Source organism: Spinacia oleracea, unplaced genomic scaffold (genome assembly GCF_020520425.1).
Source record: "Spinacia oleracea cultivar Varoflay unplaced genomic scaffold, BTI_SOV_V1 SOVchr0_015, whole genome shotgun sequence".
NCBI classification, from domain to species: domain Eukaryota; kingdom Viridiplantae; phylum Streptophyta; class Magnoliopsida; order Caryophyllales; family Amaranthaceae; genus Spinacia; species Spinacia oleracea.
In genome coordinates, this window is record NW_026614343.1 from 48,645 (window position 1) to 59,529 (window position 10,885).

At 36.8% G+C, this 10,885-nt stretch overlaps 1 long non-coding RNA gene across 2 annotated transcripts; it reads left to right on the plus strand.

Moving 5' to 3' along the window:
- The first annotated feature begins 1,061 nt into the window (after positions 1-1,061).
- LOC130464930 (uncharacterized) lies at positions 1,062-7,589 on the plus strand. Of its 2 annotated transcripts, none has more exons than XR_008925234.1 (4): positions 1,062-2,568; positions 2,672-2,794; positions 2,874-2,991; positions 6,636-7,589. It is a non-coding gene; the product is annotated as an uncharacterized lncRNA (long non-coding RNA). The 2 variants fall into 2 exon arrangements; XR_008925233.1 differs by lacking the exon at positions 6,636-7,589 and adding an exon at positions 4,747-4,816.
- The last annotated feature ends 3,296 nt before the right edge of the window (positions 7,590-10,885 follow it).

Here is a 10,885-nt window from a genome sequence, read left to right on the forward strand (position 1 = left end):
TGTGTGTGTGCGGTGTTGTTCGTGTGTTGTTCGTGTTCGTTTTCCAATCTCTTTTCGCCCAATCACATTAATTCGTGGTTGTTCCGTGCTATAGGCCGGATTGGTATAATTCTCTTCTTCCTTACCTATTTATTTAAATTTCGTATTTTAAATTATTATATTAATATTGTTTTGAGTAATTAAAATGCTGGGAACCGGTTATGAATACCGTGGTTTGAGGATTTGCGGTTTGTGATTCATTAGGCTTGTTTTAATTATTAAAGGATAAATTTTCAGATTTGTTTATTGAATAAAGCATTGATTTTTATGATAATAAACTAGTGTTATTGGGATTTTCAAGTTAGGGTTTTAACCTAGACCTAATGAGTCAATTGATTAGCATAATTAGGTGATGATTTTAATTATGGTAATCAATTATATTTTCAGATTTGAATAAAGGTTTAAAGTGTTGATTTTTATTGATTTTAAAGGCGGAAAAAATATGTTTTCGTACCAGGGATTGATTTTGCAAATTGAGACGTTTTTATTATTGAAAAACGATTGAATTCTAAAGTCTAAAGGAGGTTTTAAATTTTATAAAGTTGCTGGAAATTTAATGAACATGGAAATAATTTAAGTTTCATTATTTTGACGATAGGAAGTGATTTCTAGTTGAGTGCTCGTTATTGCAAAGTGGCCCCTACGCCCAGGTATTCAAGGTACGTACAAGTCTAGGGCGACCACACCTTTTGTCAATGACATTACATGATTGTTGATGATGTGAATTACATTATGTGGAATCATTTTTATTTTGGTGAACGAGCATGTGATTTGTGATGTTGGATTTATTGGATTAATTGTTGAACAAGCATGTTGGAATTATTATAAGTATGGATTTCATTGTCAATCATGTTGTTCAATATTTATGCATGTATGGTTTATTTCATATGCAAGGGATGGATTATTTATTTGTATGCTATTGTACGGGATGTCTAGCATACTTTGAGCCAATTATTCGTACTTCGTTGTACTATCTATTTTACCACATGTGAAGGGTTAGCTCACGTAATCCACCGCACATGTAGGGTTCAGTTGGGAATATTATGTATGAAATGAATTAGGATTTGTCGTGCAAGGGCACAACCCTCATGTTAATGTGCATGATGTGGAGTCTCACTTTGGTGAGGAGGAACATGGTAGTAATTTCACAAGTGTATTGCCTTGTTGATCACAAGTCCTAAAGCATTTAAAATAAGATTGTTTTGGTTGTCGTTTATTAATTGTATGTGTGCATGTTGGTGAGTCTTGAGTTCGCCTTTAATAAAATATTAATAAACGTAAAGTGCAACCAGAACAAGCTTCAAAACTCTTGGAACGTATATACCTTGAGTATGAACAATGGGGGGAGTATTGCCGGAAAGCTCATACTCCTACTAATGATACAAGACGTTGTTTCATTTATATTATGCGCAGGAATTCCGTCGGTATGGCCCGACACTCGGTATGGCCCGATTTTATTATTATATATTTGGTGTATGGTTGGCTCCCATCACCTTTTCCCTTTGTGGATTATTCTTTTGGCCTGTTTTAAGCTTATTTCTAATTAAATTGTGAGTCAAGAGTCGAGTCTTGTATTCAGGATTGATTGTTTATTATTGTATGGCTTTTGCATGTTGACTAGTACTTAGTGAGTGATGCATGTTTTAGTTTCATTCACTTTATGCTTGTAAGTACTCAGCTTTTGCTGACTACGTGCTTTGTGTGTTTTGGTCATGGCCTTTGCCTTAATGACCCTATGATGATCTATCATTTGCACTTGCATTGATGGGGAGTAGAATAAAATAGCAGGTTGGTAGATCGGAATCATGTGGCTTGGGATGATCGAGAGAGTTGCATGTTTTCGTATTTTGAACTATTTAATAATACTTTAACTATGTTTGAAATGTTTGAAACTATTTATGTTTTGGGTTTTGGGCCATTATGGTTCCAAATTGTAGGAGGCCTCAATATTTCATTAATTATGTTTTTTAAAAAGTTAGTTGACATTTAATTCCGCTGCGTAATTCTGGTAATAGCCTTAACCGTTATCACGGTGGCGGTACTACTTTAGTAATTCCTTTATTTTAAGTTGGAAAAAGCAAGGAATTATTAGGGTGTTACATAACTTTACTTGGGTTGAATGAAGAATCGAAGAGTTCAGATAACTTAGCTTTGATATGTGACTGCAAATTCAGGGCTAGCAGACCAAGTGCTTCATCAGAACATAATGATAAGAGTTCCTTTACACTTAAGTCTCTCTAAAAGAATGAGAGTAATCGTTTAACCTATTGTCTGGTTAATTGACCGTGCATTATCTCAGACTCCCGAAGCACTCAAGCTATATATGTCATTCAATTAATATGATTTTAAAATTAGACACAACATTCATATCCCTGATTCCTGTTAGTTAGTTCTGGTTAATATTTTAGACCGGTTAGCCAGTTCTGGTTAATATTTTACCACAAGCCCCATTTTCGCATGAATCTAACTTGATTGTTTTGTTAATTTTCAGAAACTTGAAGCTTACGCACATGCTGCAGAGCTCTTTAGGTGAGATACTTTAGCCCAATATTTATCCCTTAAGAAGTTTCAGATTACAACTAAGCCTTGTTGAACCGAGATGTGGCTGTAAGTTATCTGTCTTATTATCCAGATTAGTCCTAGAGCTGCAGACTTGGGGGAGACTTTATGCTCCCTGAATTTTGCTAGTCGAATCGAATATGGTCCAGCTCGCAAGTAGACAGATTTTTCTGAGCTCCTCAAGTATAAACATCTGGTATGTTCTATGAGAATTTTTTAGAATAATATTGTTGTTGAGTTTTGCCTGCTGTTTATGCTCGTATTTCTTTCAACAGGCTAAGAAATCAAAGCATGATGAAAAACAAGCAAAGAAACTTCAGGACAATGTACAATCTTTGCAGCTAATTAAGACTTTCTGCCATAGAGCATATCTGCAGAAATCTCCAAGAGAAGGTATTGTTGCTACTCTCACTCTGAAGATGATATCTGCAGTTTGCTTGGTCAACTTGTCCTAAGTTGACATTGTTTGCAGTAATCAAAAGTTCATAAATATAAACTAAACAACTTTCATATTTGATTGGTTACTTTTTTGTTATGTTCTGTATGAGATATTGGTACATTCCCGTTGTGTATTAGCTAGCAATTTGTCCCCTGAGTATGAACATATATTGGAAATATGGTAGAATAGGTAGGAATTCTTCACTCTTAGACCAATTAAAGGGTTCAAATGGTATTTCTAAACTAGCAGAACTTTGATGGATGGATGGCCTACAAGAGAATTGTATACATGTAGAGTTCACCACTTATATAATCGAATGCATAGAGATGGTATGCGTACAGTTTAAGCTAGTGTACAATATATTTGTTTCCCTAGGACTGTGGACTGATAGCTTGTGAGTTGTAGCAAAAAGACTTTATCACTTGGGCATGGCAAACATTAATCAATGATGCCTTCATCATAAGTACTTTAGCAGGCTGATAGAAAAACAAGTGCAGGCTGATATAAAAAAAATTGCAGCAGCATCACCAACGTACCTGAATCAGTAACACAATAGCCACTTGATTTGTAGAGAATCCAACATACCTAAATCAGATGGTACCTAAATCAGATGTTTCTAGGGCTTGGTTCTGGTCAACCCTGGTCAATTTTGGCCAAGTTATTGTTGTCAGTCAGTCTGGTCTGGTGTTGACTTTTTCTGTAGTTACTCTGGCTCATTCAGCCCATAGGAATACAATATAACTCAGTAGCAATATTACACAGATGCATCTATTGTCATTTCGAGTAGTTCTATGTGTTGTTTTGTTAACTTATTGTTGTTATGAGCGTGTTGAATTAACTTAATGGGGGTGTGTGAGCGTATACTTTATTTTGGCTTCTACAGATTTGAGACTGATTAATATGATTAGTTTTAAGTTTACAAGACCGAATTCAATCTATAATGCACATTTGAGACTTGTTTAATCGTTATAGGTCATATTTAGGCTAAAATGAGGCATTTTCGCTCACAACTTTGAACTAAAGAACCTAAGGACTCATTTTAAACCCTTTACATGATTAATATGCTTAGTTTTAAGTTTCCAAGACTCATTCCAATCTATTTACACACATTTAAGGCTCATTGGGTCGTTATAGGTCATATTGAGGCTAAAATGACATTTTCGCTCCCAACTTTGAACTAACGAACCTAAGGACTCATTTGATTCTTATTACATGACTAATATGCATAGTTTTAACTTTCTAAAACTTATTTGAATCTATTTATGCACATTTAAGGGTCATTGGATCGTTATAGGTCATATTTAGAGCTAAAATGACATTTCCGCTCCCAACTTTAAACTGAAGAACCTAAGGACTCATTTGATTCTTATTACATGATTAATTTGCATAGTTTTAACTTTCTAAAACTCATTCCAACCTACGTATGCACATTTAAGGCTCATTGGGTCGTTATAGGTCATATTTTGGCTAAAATAACATTTCCGCTCCCAACTTTGAACTAAAAAACCTAAGAACTCATTTGATTCTTATTACATGACTAATATGCATAGTTTTAACTTTATAAAACTCATCCCAATCTACGTATGCACATTTAAGGATCATAGGGTCGTTATAGGTCATATTTAGAGCTAAAATGAGATTTTCAAGTTTCCAAGACTCATTCCAATATATTTATAATTAATACAAATGCTAATTGACTATTGTTGTAGGAAATTTCGCATCCAAAGAAGTCGAACTCTAAGCCTAAGTCCAACATAGTGGTGGTGGGTAGTTGTGATCAACCACCAAAAGCAAGAAAGCAGGACTTGCAAACGATGTAATTCAAGGTCTTGGCCCGTCATGCAATTCAAGGGCGCTTGATCGAGTTGTTTTAGATGTTATAGAACAATATTTTTTGTTAAAATGTATGCGTACGTTGAAATTGGAACGTACATATATTTAAATGTATTGGTACGTGCACTTTGGTTTTGGAATATATACAAAACTACAGTTATTGTTTTTATATTTGTTATACAGGTTGCGATATTCTATTATTATTGTGACGGGTTTCTATAATTGGTGCAAGGCACTCTAGGTATCCCTAAACAAAATTAGAATTTTCCCGTCAAAAGTGCTTTGTTGCAGCGTACATATATATGTGTACGCTGCAACAAGGGTGTAAAATTTGGCAAAATTTCAGACTTGTAGCAGCGTACAAATAGATGTAACCTGTAACAAGTGGATTCTTTTGCAGCGCACACGACTTTGTACGCTGCAACAAGTTAATATTTTAGCCAAATTTTTGACACTTGTTGCAACAAACACGTATATGTACGCTGCAAAAAGGTACTTTTTGCAGCGAACATTGTACGCTGCAACAAGTTCAGACTTGCTGCAACAGGGGTCTAAAAGCCCGCTGCAATAAGGGTTTTTTCTACTAGTGATTGCGCTTCACTTTAGGTATGAGCACCAATTACAAAATTTGTTCCACACCTTACCCCTAGCCTACGTTACGCCCTAAAAAGTCCTCTTGACCCTTTTGAGTTGAGTCATTATCGGTGGAGGGAGTATTTGGTCAAATTTATGGAATGGGATTGCCATGCTAAGATGTCGAGTAACCTTCTCTTCTCCCTTGCAATTCTTGTTTGCCGGCGCCTTCGCGGCGTCTTGAGAAACTATTCTTAAGGGTGGATGCGATGTAGAGATTTAACGTGGTATGCTCGGTTGAAGGGGAATTGATAAGTGCTTACCCTTAGTTCTCTTTGCTTGGCATTTGAATCTTTCACTCGACTTAGGACATTGGTTAGCGTGCATTCGTTTATTTGGTTAGTAATATTAGCATTCTTTTGTGCTCGTTCCATAATAAAGGCCCTTTTCTTGAGCTTTGTAGTTTCATTTTTCATTTTTTTCTTTCTTTTCTATTTTCTTTTTCTTTCTTTATTTCTTTTTCTTTTCTTTCTTTTCATTTTCTTTCATTTTCTTGGTTTGTTTTCCTTTTAGGTCTTGCCTTGATTGTGTTTTTGGAAGAGTTATGGGTGATTCTCTTTGGAAACCCTTGCGAGATCCCCCTCGCCCTCATGAGCGATTGTGGGGTTCAAAGAGCTTGTTGCATGCGCTTAAATGCAACCGTGATTCCTACGAAAGTGAGTTAGTGTGCATTCTTGTAGTTCTTATTTTCGTAATTTTGATTTTTAATAAATAAGCTCATTCTCCTCCCCGTTTCTCATTCTAGCTTTGCTTGAGGACAAGCAAAGGGTTAGCTTGGGGGAGTTTAATGAGCGACATTTATGTCGCTCTTAGCTTAGGATTTTAGTTCATTTCATTAGCATTTTATTATTATTTTTCCTTAGTTTTATCGTTTTTAGTTCGTTTATCGCATTTTTGCATTAATCGTAACATTTTCTCGTCTTGCGCATATTTTAGTCGTTTTAGCTCTAAACGTGTCTTTTGTGCGCATTCTCATTGCGTAAGAGTCGTTTTGAGTATTAGCGTGTTAATAATGTGTGATTATGCTTGTCGACGAGTTATATGTTTTACGATTTGTAAAAATGTTAAACGAATTAATATTTTGGTTTTCGATTATTAATAAATTGCTTTACGATTTTATTGAATGTGCTAGGCGAAGTTTTTGACTTGGTTGCTCCTCTCCAAGGTGCACGAACTGTCACAGCAATAAGCAAGCATGCTGGCAGCCTTGTAGCAGCTTCAGAATGGCAGCAACAGCTTAGCATTAGCAGCACAGCCACAACAACAAGGCACACACAATAGCTGTGCACTCAGCTTCGTTGCAGCCAGGTTCGAACTCTTTACAGCAGCCCTTAGTGCTCACTTGAGTGCCTTGATTCAATCCTTGTAGCATCACAACAGCACATCAGCAATTAGAAAAAGCCAACACACAAGCAGCACCCTACACAGCAGCCACAGCAGCACGCTACACAGCAGCAACACAACACAAGAACAACAGCTATGCACACATCACTTGCCTTGGTTGATGTTGATTAATCCTTGCTGCTGCTCTCCAAATTCCTCGAGCTTTTAAATGCCTTTACAGCAGCAACTAAGGGGGTTATCAGCTACAGCTCAAGCAGAATATCGCAGCAGATCAGCCACAGCAACGAGCAAGAAGAATAGCAGCCAAAGCAACACGCAAAAAAAACAGCAAGGGCTGTAGCTGTGCGAGCACACAGCTATTCTGTGCGGCCACACAGCTTCTGTGCGAGCACACAGCTCTGCCCGTGCGACCACACAAATCTGCAAAAATGAATCAGTAGCTCAGTGGTATTTGGTGCGAGCGCACGGCTTCTCTTGTGCGATCGCACAGCTGTGCGGAGAGCTTTAAATACGAAATCGCAGCAATGAGTTTTACGTAATTTCATTTTCTAATTTTCATTTCTTAGGATTAGCTTAGAATTCTAGAGAGAGAATTAGTTTAGGGCTTAGATTAGAGATTAGGATTAGGATTCTTAGCTTCAAATTCTTCAATTCTTAGTGAATTCAATCATAAAATTTCAGATTTCTTTTCTCTTTCCTTTGAGCTTTGTTCTTCATTTTTGTTCTTCAAGTTTGATGAATTTCAACAATTCAAGGTATAATTCTACTTTTCTTTTTGATTTGTTCTTTAATTCTTTAATTGCTTCATTAATTTCGTTTATGCTTTAATTTCATGCTTGCATTCTAGAATTAGTTTCATATTTTGAATTTCATTGATTTTCCCCCAAATTTTGGATGTTTGAATTTTCTAAATTTTGTTGACTCGATTAGTTTCATTAATTTAATTAGTTTCATGATTAGGATTAGTTTTAGTTTAATCTTGATGTTAATCATGCTAATTGAGTAGTCTTAGTCTAGATGTTAGGGTTGAAGCCTAGGGAATGAATGTGGAGAAATTTTGGGGAAATTCATGATTGATGTTGTGATTAAATGTGATTTGGTGATAGGATATCCATGACTAATTGAGTAGTAGTTGCAAATACTAATTGATTAGGATTTGATTGGAATGCATAGTTTAGGTTTGGCAAGACATTGTGAGCCTATTTTATGCCAGTGAATAGTAGTTCCTATTATATGCAAGTTGTCTAGTTTAGGATTAGGCGAAAGCTCTTCCATAGATTAGATGCTTCGCGTGCTCCATCCAAGAGGTGGCGAGCACGTTATTCGATTGTATTCCCCTATACACCAAGTCGTTGCATAATGATGATTGTTTTGACCTTGTTCTTCCTTTGATTCAATTTCCATTGCCGATACCCGAAATCTCTAGAATTTCTTTATTTGTTTGTATTTCGTGCTTTTTAGATTAATTCAAAAACTCAATTTCCATCCGAACTAGCTTTTGAATGCATTAGATTGAAAAGTCAAACATATTCATTCTCTTGGGATGATCCCTATACTTGCCGCTATAGCAATATAGCCGGTTAGTTAGTGGTTTATAAATTTTGTTTGGTTGGGTGATTTTCTTTTCAACGACGGAAAAACACCTTATTGAAGGAAATAATGCCCTTGGTCCAAGTATGCATATAATATTAAGTCTAATAAATGCGGTTCAGTATTAATTAAACAAGTTAATAATTCAGTGAGATCAAGTGAGCTGAATGCCTAGCTAGAGGCCGCTTCAGTTCAAGTGGAATTAATTATATTAATCCACATCTTACTCTTGACTGAACCCGTAGGGTCACACAAATAGTACGTAAACGGATCAAAGATTTAATGGCATTAAATACTCCATCTATGGATATTCGGAATCGACGGATCTTGGTCCCAGTGGGAGCTGAGATCGTCAAAGGCAAGAAATGAATACTCTGGAAACGATGATATTGCCGGAAACGGAAATATGGATCGCATCGGAAATATAAATATTATCCAAGTCGTAGATGTTGCCGGAAACGGAAACATGGTACGTATCGGAAAATATTATCGGAAATGGAAATATTGCCGGAATCGGAAATATTGCCGGAAACGGAAATATTGTCAGAATCGGAAATATTACCGGAATCGGAAAATAATTCCGGAAACGAAAATATTAAATATTTGTTCGAAACGGAAATTAATTCCGGAATCGAAAATATTAAATATTGTTCGTATCGGAAATAAATTCCGGAATCGGGAATTTAATCGGAAGCGTATCGTACGAATTAGCATCGGACGAGGCCTGCCAGACGAAGGCCCAGCACGAAGCCGGGCCATCGCCCAGCAAGCCAAGCGCGCCACACGAACAGCCAAGGCCACGCCAGGCCCAGCGCAAGGCCAGGCCCAGCAGACCGTGGCAGCGCGCGCAGGTGCGAGCAGTGGGCTGCCAGCATTGCTGCTGCTCGCGTGGGCTTGTAGCTCGCGTGGGCCGAGCGGCCGTGTGGGTTGTGCGCCGGCATGGCCTGCACGCTTGCGGGTCATGCTCGTGTAGAGTTTGTGTTCACATACGAAACCTAAAGTGTATAGGATTTGTTTAATGATTAAATTCCTAATCCTAAAAGATAAATTAATTAAATAAGAGTTCTACTAGGATTCTAATTTAATTAATTCGTATCCTAGTAGGATTCGATTACTTATCCCATGGCCTATAAATATGAGTTAAGGGATCATAATTTATATCGAGAATTCAAGTATTCAAAGTGATTTTTGAGAGCAAAAATTCAGTCACATCATTGCCTACATTAGCCGAAAATTCAAAGTACCTTAAGGACGATTCTAGTTGGTCAAGCTTAAGGCGGATCCGGACGTGCTGTGGACTATCTACGGAGGGACGACACTTGGAGTCCTAAAGACTTGTTCTTGTTCGGTTCGGGCGCAGCTAGGGAGGGCACGCTACAAAGTGTATGCATCTGAATTATGCTAAATGATTATGTGTAAATAATATGTTTCCTGGCTTTATGGTTTTTCCGCATGATTTATGTTTATTCATATCTCTATTATATAAGCCAACAGCTAAGGGCGTTTTGGTAACTTAACTTTTCGTGTCCCCAAGTAAAAAGACGAAAATACCCTTCACACTTCAGCTGTAACACAAATCTTCGGCCTTCGCTCTTCCCTCCCGTTTTCTTCTCTCACATACCTTCTCTCTCCTTCCCTCAAACCCTCAAATCTTTGATCACTCAAATCTCCATCTCCTTCGATCTCCCTCAAATCTTCATCTCCTTTGATCTCCCACAAATTTCCGATCTCCTTCCCTCGCAAAGGTCTTAAATCGCCTCCACCCTCAACCGCCGTCGCCACCATTATTTCCCCAAATTGTCGTCATCGGAGGGTGTCTCCCTTTATCTCTCGCCTCCATCGTGCGCTTCCGATCTCTGCTGATCACCGTCGTCGCCACCATTATTTTCGAAGGTGAATTCATTTTTCCATTTTTGTTTGGTGTTCAATTGAGATTTATCTTGATGATCATTCTGGGTTTGCTTTGATCTAATTTGTTTGGTATTATTTGGATTATTTATTCGTATTTTGATAATTTTGTTCTTGATAGGTTGTTCTTGAAAGTATAGTTCCTATTGCTAAAGATAGGATTACTAAAATGCCGCCTTCGACTGCCGGAAAAGCGTAGTTCCAGTTTGTTCTCTCTCCTCTGTGATTTGAATTATTTTGTTTTTATTTTTTAAAATTATGATACTGAAAACTATTTGTTGTATTTGAGTTACTCATTTAATTGGGTGTTTTTTGTTGGTTCTTCTTTTGGTAATTTGTTTGATTTTGATGGAGTTTGTATTGTATTGAAACTATTTGTTATATTTATGTATTACAGGTATTGAATTTTTGAATGAATTTATTTGTTTAATTAATTTTCTACATTTTTGAATTAATTTAGTTGTGTTGAATTAATTTGTCGAATTGATTAATAATGCTCATTAAAGTTCTGTCAAATTTTTGATGCATACAGGCCAAGAG